This window comes from Lactuca serriola, chromosome 4 (genome assembly GCF_051521515.1).
Source record: "Lactuca serriola cultivar US96UC23 chromosome 4, Lser_US96UC23_V15, whole genome shotgun sequence".
Classification (NCBI taxonomy): Eukaryota; Viridiplantae; Streptophyta; class Magnoliopsida; order Asterales; family Asteraceae; genus Lactuca; species Lactuca serriola.
Window position 1 is genome coordinate 149,366,729 of NC_136411.1, and position 9,232 is coordinate 149,375,960.

Sequence of the window (9,232 nt, forward strand, 5' to 3'; positions counted from 1 at the left end):
TGCCAACCATGGTATTACAATTGCCATTATGCCATGAGCCATATCATGGTCTTTCCTTGCTAAGCTAGGGGCCAAAACCTGGGCTAGAAACCAGTGCTAAGATCCACCTCCTGGTCTTCTATGCAATTATGACAAAGACAAATAACATTCTATATATAACTGCCAAGGTCCATACCATGGTCTTGCACAAAAATTGTCAAGAGTCATATCCAGCTCTTTCATGCAATTGTCAGGTGCCACCACTTGGTCTTTCTACAAAACATAATCTAGTGGGCTGATATTGGTGCCTTTAACCCCCAAGTATAGTGCAGAGACTCACCTAAATTACAAAGCCGACTAAAAACCCAGCTTACTATTGTGCTGACTATAACTAACAGATCTCATTGCCAAAAGTTGGGTGTTAAACACCTCCTATCAATCCACACAAGGCAACCCCTAAGTCTACCTTCTTAAAATAGAAATATGACCAAAAGTCAACCCATCCCAAAAGTCAACAGTCAAAGTCAACATCCAATGTTAACTTTAGTCAACCTCCACGTCGTGGCCTTCCTTGGATATGTTGTAACCCTCATACGATTAAACAAATGGTAAATTCCCATTTGTCACGACGTGGCGACCTATGGCAACACCGTCTGAGCTGAGATTCTAACAACTTAATATATTAAGTTGTATTCTTCGATTCCAAGAGCTCCAAAGCTCAGATTTGGTCCATACTATGTTCTAAATGGATAAAGTTTCCAACTTTATCCATTAAGACACCCAAAGAGATCCAAATCTCAAACCCTAGGTCTAAATAAATCCAAAATCCATAGTGTCTTAACCATTAAGCCCTTGATCTGAAAAAGATCTTAACCCAATCACTCCAGAAAGGGTTTATTATACCAGATCTATTAGAAAGATGGATGCTTTATAGACATGCATATCCAAAACATGTCTAGTATCCTTTTTAGGTCACAATAAGCTAAAAATGTCCAAAAACTCAAGCTATGATAAGAATTTGCAAGCAAAGTGTGGTTCTACATCATATGATGCTCATAGGACTTAGAAGAGTAATAAAGTGGCCAATTTTATGAGTTGTTTTGCTCCAAACTTGCTCATACATAAAGAACATGGTATGATATCTTAGATCTAGCCACTTCAAACCATAAAGTTATAGTCGTTGACACTTACAAAGGTCTAGAAGCCATGAGAGATGATAATGTTTTCTATAACAACATTATACTTTAAATATTACACTAGGTGTGAGACCCATGTATTACATGAGTTTATTTAAAAAAATAAATATTATATTTTAACAATTTGAAAAGTTTGAATTTATAAGAAAAATGAGATTTTTTTTTGAATTATTAAAATTAATGAGGCTTTAATGTATTGAATATATTACATATATAAATCCTTTCTAATAAATACCTTACATATATATTACCTTACATATTAAACGTGGAATTTTAATTTAATAAAATGAAAATACAACAAAATGACAAGTGGAAAATAAAAAATTTAAAAATTCTAGAAAATGCCATATTTCCATATGAAGGAGAATATGACATGTGACAAAAAACCTTTATTTATTAGAGTATATTGTTTTATTTTTCTATTTAAGCATTGTATACAAATTTAAATTTGCATATATAATTTCATGTTTTCATACATACAAATACACATTATACACACATACAATCCACATTACGTACAAATACACATATACTTTAAATACCATTATCAATAATAGTGTCCTACTTTATTTATTCTTTTTCCACTATAGCATTGTAATATATACATTACATTTCAAATTCAAATATACATACAAAATTTATACACACAAACAATCCACATTTCATAGATACATACAATCGATATTTCATACATACATACAATCCATATTTCATAAAGAGAAATACACATATACATACAAATACTCTACATGCATACAATATTCCATATTCATGTTTTCATACATATAAAAACACATTATACATACTTGCAGATACATATACCATGCAAATGCACACACACACACACACACACACATATATATATATATATATATATATATATATATATATATATATATATATATGGAAATTTTCACATAATAGACATAAATAAACAAAATTTGCAAATAATCTTGAAATTAATAAAGGAAGGAACTTGTGGTGGCCTGAAATCAACAATGGTGGCCAAGAATCAACAAGGTGATGTAGTGTTGTACATGGTAGTGGATCCCGTGACAAACAACTAAAAGAAACCGAAATTAATGATTTTTTTGCAATTAACTCCTGTATAAATTGGAAATCGATGTTACAAGAGAAAGAGACATATAAATGATGAAAGAATTTCACCTTAGTCATTAGAATTTAACAACAATCACCGAAGAAGAAACAATTGTTGTCGGTACCTCTTTAGCCTGCGTCGGTAATGTTATAGTAGGGTAGTTTGGGGTAGCTTCACAATAGCCTTCATTGGTAGTTTGGTTTGAATCAGTGGAAAACTGCAGGAAAAACGAGAGGAAGAAAAGTGAAACAAAATGAGAAGAAAGACAGTCACACCTAGATATATCTGTGACAAGTAATACTGACAACACTTAAGAGCGGAAATAATCGATCAATAGCGACGACAATTAGTAAACCACGATGACAAAAAAGGGAAAATATTACGGGTTTTTTCGACTATTAGCAGCGAAACTGTCGCCGATATTGGTGTCGCCACTATTGATTTACATAAAACAGATGAAACCAACTCTAGGATTATGGATAGATCGAACGGACAAGGTTTCACAAAAAGGCTTGATGCGGACTGTGGTCTACAGGCATTATCGATGACATTTTACCGAAAACAAAGACTTTTACAAGAGACTCAAGTTTGAGTCGCCATTAGAAGTCTTTGTCGCTGGTAAAGGTGTCGCCGAAAATGACATGGTTTCTTGTGGTGTGTGGGATAATGTAAAATTCGAATTCCTTATTATCCCGTAGGGATTCTAGAATATTCTAGTTAGTTAACTTTTAACTAATTAATATTCAACACCTCAAATTAATTAAGTCTTAATTAATTAAAAAATAGATTCTAATTACTTTATTAAACATAATAAATTAATAAAATAAATTTTCTCCTTAATTCCTTTTTCTTTGAATTCCTCAAATGGGTCATGAGGGAAATCCAAAAGAGCCCTTAGGATCATAAGTGTCTAGGAGTTTAATATAGGGCTCCTTGGGAAATGGTGGTGGAGGTTTAAATGCAATCATGGATCTATTTGGAAGGATGATATTCATCTATTCATGGTTCCGATGGAGGCATTGGTCGAGACGGCAGTTTAATATGGTACTTGGTCGTGGCTTGGTGATTGTTGGTGATTTTAGTGTCACCATGTTATTTTAAGTAATTCGAACCAACATATGAGCTAAGGAGCTTCAGGATTTGTACTCTAATATATGTACGGGGTTGTGCAGAGTGCACGCATGTATAAGATCGAATCAGAACCCGGTTCGACGACTAGTCGGGGGTCCGGGGGTAGCGCCCACGGGTGGGGGGTTTCCAAAGGGGCAGCGCCCCTTTGGTGGGGTCTAGGGGCATCGCCCCTAGCAGGGTCCAAGGGGTAGAGCTTCTGGCTGGGGTCCTGCTACCAGGTCAGCGGATAGGGTCGAGGGGCAGAGCCCCAGAGTCCGGGGTTTCCAAAGGGGCAGCGCCCCTTTGGCGGGGTCTAGGGGCAGCACCCCTAGCGAGGTCCAAGGGGTAAATCCCCTGGCTAGGGTCCCGTTGCCAGGTCAACGGGCGGGGTCGAGGGACAGAGCCCCTGGGTTCGGGGTTTCCAAAGGGGCAACGCCCCTTTGGCGGGGTCTAGGGGCAGCGCCCTTAACGGGGTCCAAGGGGCAGAGCCCTTGGCTGGGGTCCCGCTGTGCCTAGAAACATAAGTGTCCACTTGGATTATCCTCTAGCATATTGGCTTACGTCTTTTGTGCCTAGAAACGTAAGTGTCCAAATGGGAACATAATGGAAAATTCAATTTCTTGAGAGTGATTATGGTAAAACTAACGAAACTCGTTAGTTTTTGGTAACCCTAAATCCTCATTAAATCCGGATTAACGTTACATGCTTCCAAAGCAACTAATGACGGCCCAACCCTAATGAAACCCTAATCGTGTTTAATATATAAACAGCTAGTCCTCTACAGAAGAAGGTTACGATCTTAAGCTCTCGTTTTCATCAGACTTTCACAGAATCCTCTAGCATATTGGCTTACGTCTTCTATGCCTAGAAACGTAAGTGTCCACTCAGATTATCCTAGGCTGAATTTCTTGTAACCCAGGCATATGGTAGAAATATCAGTTCGGAAAGTGATATCACGATCCAAGTTGGTATCTAGATCTCCACCACAAACCCTAAGATTCCCAACAGTGATGACCATGAATATACTCGTTCGCTTCTTTTAGGAGGATAATTGAAGACTTTTCGTTGGATCAGAATGTGATTCAGACTACTTGGAACATAATTTCTCCTATGGAAGCAAATATTCTAGCATAGAGAACTAGACTTGGTAGGCGTCCCACTCATTTAAATATTGAGTGCATTGGTCTTAATATTGTGTCCACCATATGCTCTCTTTGTAATATTAACACCGAAAATGAGAAATATATTTTTATTGAGTGTTCTACAATAAATGAAGTGAAAGCATTCCAAACAAGTGGTGGGATGACATCACAAAGATTGCATATTCGATCCAAGACTCTTTGAATTGATTGCTGACATGGTTATTGCTCAGAAAGTTCAAGAAGGTAATGGTTGTTTTCTTGCCCTTTTTTTTGGGTTATTTGGTGAGATTAAACTTCTTGCGTATAATTGGATGAAGGTTAGAGCTCTGAAAGCTTTGGCCATTAACTGGTTTAATTAGTGTAATACCCCTAAAATTGAATGCTCAAATGTATTGTAACTCTAGCTACCTGCTAGCCCAAGTTTAATAAAAATTTCAGTCATTCTAAACAAAAATACCCATAGTTAATGACCTTGGACATTGTTTCCAACATACCCATAGTTAATGACCTTGGACATTGTTTCCAACAGCCTAATATATATATATATATATATATATATATATATATATATATATATATATATATATATATATATATATATATATATATATTGAGTGCTTAATATTCTATCCACCATATTCCTTCTTTGTAATAGCAAGACCGAAAACGAGAAACATATATTTATTGAGTGTTCTACAATAAAAGAAGTGAAAGCGTTCCTAACAAGTAGTAGGGTGACATCCCAAAGATTGGATATTCGATCCAAGACTCTTTGAAGCGATTGCTGACATGGTTATTGCTAAGAAAGTTCAAGCAGGTATAATGGTTGTTTTTCTTGCCCTTTTTTGCGTTATTTTGTGAGATTAAACTTCTTGCTTATAATTGGATGAAGATTAGAGCTATGAAAGGTTAAACCATCAACTTGTTTAATTAGTGTGATACCCCTAAAATTTAATGTTCATATGTATTGTAACTCTAATTATTCGCTAGTCCAATTTTAATAAAAAGTTATGTCGTTCAAAAAATTACCGGTAGTTAATGACTCTGAACATTCTTTCCAACAGCCTCAACGAAGGTCGCCGAATTCAATGGCTAGGTTAGAGAGAGATCAGAGAGAGAGAGAGAGAGTTTAGGTACGACGCTGTGAAACAGGTCATAATGTAGAGTATGTTTAAGAAAAAACCTATAATAACGACATGGTATCGCTATAGCCCAAACCAAGACGTTGTTGTTTTGTTTATTTAAGCTAGATCAGAAAAATAATTAAATACCAACACATGCCAACAACATGTCGTCTTTATAACGCAATCCGGGATTGATTTATCTCTATACCGATGACAGTCGTTGAAGCATAATGTCTGAATAATGTTGGCACCAAAAAAATAACAATAACAGTGGCACTCATATTTCAAAAATGTTGTACGTAGTCGAAAGTCAATTTTTTTAAACTACGAGGTTGAAATGGAGTAGTGGCTGGGATCCCCGGGCACTATATAGGTTCCCCACTAACTGATGTCATGGCGTTGTTATATATATATATATATATATATATATATATATATATATATATATATATATATATATATATATATATATATATATATATATATATATATTTCAGAAACATGGGTAAAATGTTCTCGTTTCTCCTGTTATCTATTGCGATGACTTTTTGTCGGTGTAGACTTTGAGCTGAAAAGATCATGGTCAACCTAGTGGTGATGACATATCGTCAGTATAGTCCGCAACAATACCTGTTGTCGGTATAGGTGTTATCGCAGATGGGATAATTGTTGTAGTGGTTTAATGTAATGACTTTTTATTTATTTATTTTGCATTTTCGTCCAAAAAAACCATATTAATTTTTAAAAAATTTAGTGTTTAATGAAAACCATCCTAGTGACAGATATATGTATCATTAAATGCAAAGGTAATCAGTTGGAAAATACCTTCGGTCGCCAAAGAACATTTTGTTGGGTATACTTCTGATAGAAAAATTCGGTCAGTAATCCATCAAAAATCTGTCACAAATAATTACCGACGAGGCTTTTTACGACCACCTAAATTCCGTCGAAAATATGTCGATAAGCCGTCTACCGACAGAATACCCATGAAAATTGGCGTGAGAAACCCTCTTTTTCCCGGTTGTGAGTTATCATTTTTATTTAAACCTATAACTTTTTACAAGATTAGTTATTTTATACAGTATAATTTTATTTTCGTACTTTGAAACATTTATGCTTTTTGTGAGACCATGAATAAGCTTTTGAAAAACTTTAGTGTAATAGCCACATATTAACCTTTTCTGTTATTCTTAATTGATATAGATACATTAATGTGAAAGCCAATAGCAAAAAAAAAAAAAAAAAAAAAAAAAAAAAGAGAACGTAAACCCCATATACTAAATCGAGCCCTAAATATCTTTTAGTTTGAACTTTCTAAATAACGAAATACACACACGCACAACACAGTCACTCGACAGTCCCTTCAGGTATTTCTGGTAGCTGATTGACCACACGAGCACAGCTGTACACAGAGCACAGAGCTTGTACAGTCGACAAGAACAACAGAAACAAAGCAGCCAACAAAGTGAGAATCCTCCACGATGCAAATACATACTTCTTCATGAACTTCGACAATTTCACCCTCCAAGTTTTAGCATACCTTTTGTTCACATCTTCAATAACTTTATCCATTTTGGGAACTTTAGTTAATTTCACAGATTTGCTCATGCCATTCCATAAATCTGCAACCTCCTTTTCACTCTTTAAGTGGTTCAAAACTATCCCTCTTTCACTTAAAAGCTTTGCGTCTTCTTCAGTATCGATTATTCCGTTCATTAACTCGGTGTAACGAGCCACCACCAATGGCCCCGCCGCAACACAGGCTTCGTATGCTACCAAGTTTCTCAAATACACCTCTGTGTTTACGTCCAAATTGACTACTGGGAGGTATAGTGTTGATGTTGCGTTATCGAAGCTGATTCCAAAGATTCCGTCGTTAATGGGTGAGAATATGATCCCAGCTTTGGCCATTTCGGTGACTGACGGGATCTTTATTTCCTCTATTAGTGGCACCTTGGAATCGTTGCTATCGTCTTTTGATTTCTCCTCTCCTCCACCATGAAAGTTTCTAAGCATGTTTTCTACGGGTTCTTTGAAGAGTTTGAGTATAGGAAGGTTAGACAAGATCTTCCATGGCAGTTTCATTACAACTGTAACTGGCTTGCCGAAAATTATTTTCTTGAAAATCTTTAAGAGAGCGGCGTTTGATTTGGAAAGGATTTTCCAGATAAAATCCATGAAACGTCGAAGATCTCTAGGTTTTGCAAAAGAATCTTTATCTTGATCATCATCACCGGTTTCCTCGGTGATACCTTCATACTCTACCTCTATGGCTTCGATATGGAGTTCTTTGTTGTTTGGTACAGTCATGTGGTAAAGAAAGTCGAGAAGGTGATCACAGTCGTCGATGTCAATATCAGGCAACTCTTGTTCTTTAAATGGAGAAAGCTCGTGGTATAACCCCATCAACATCAACTTCAAAGTCTCTGCTGCGGATTTCTTTTCATTATCTCGAAGATTGTGCTCCAACATCGTCTTCATCAGAAACAATGGGATCTGGTTCTCCACCATAACCAAATCACGAAGAATCGCCATATGAGACAGTTTCTTCCCGGAGGCATCCACCAAATGAGACATCGAGGATGTAACCTTCTCAAGTGTTCGACGTTGTTCTTTCATGGAATACACGCGAAGGAAGTCCAGTAAAAACGCCATGTCAACAGCCATAATCCAAACCAGTACCTCTCCAGACATATCAAGAAATTTATGGTAGCTAGCACGGATTCTAGCCTCATCTTGTTTCATCATCGACTCCACGATGCATTCGAAGCTAGTATTCATGAACTTCTGGGTACGTCGTGCTGCTTCAAGCTTGTACCTTTGCATGTCATAGACCTCCTCCCGCCAATGGTGGAAAGGACCTAACGCGACTTGCTGTGGGATGTAGGATTCAGGATCAGTGGCAAGGAGTACTTTAGGGACAGTGTAGATACAAACCGGGATTTTAGATATTTCTTCATCATCGGGTTCGACGATGGATTTACGCATGGTTTTAACCCATCCTTCTTGATCAATGTTGGACTTGCTGAAAGAGTAGGAACCGGAGAAGCTGCTTGATGAGGATATCATGTGGATGCTTTTTAGGATAAGAATGGTGTATGGGGTGTATAGCCTTACTTAATCTTATATAAAACCAAGGATTTGTTTAGTACACTGTGATGGCGTGATTTACGTGCTAGATATTTCAAGGGAACAAAACTTGTGAGTGGATTGTGAAGACGAATAAAGTTAATTTAATACTTTTTGAATATGGTTCTTTTGTTGTTTACATTCTATTTTTCCACCTATATGATGACAAATATAATATTTTATGTTTTCTTTCGGACAAAATTGCAAAAGTGGTTAGTGTAGTTGCAAAATTACGTAGTTTTGATAAAACCAAATGTGGTGCATTATTAGTCTAATTTTAGATATCTTGTATGGTTTTGGTCCTTATGGTTATATTTTCTTGTTTTTTGGTCCCCATCACACCTAAAATGACTAATATGCCCCTTAAATAATTATATTTAAATTTATTTTATTTATTTTTCTTATTCTTCTAATAAAATGAAAAAACAAAAACAAAATAAACCCACCACACAC

At 36.2% G+C, this 9,232-nt stretch overlaps 1 pseudogene; it reads right to left on the bottom strand.

Annotated features, from left to right (window-relative positions):
* Nucleotides 1-6,872: 6,872 nt before the first annotated feature.
* LOC145102737 (putative UPF0481 protein At3g02645 pseudogene) lies at nt 6,873-8,772 on the bottom strand (annotated as a pseudogene).
* Nucleotides 8,773-9,232: the final 460 nt, after the last annotated feature.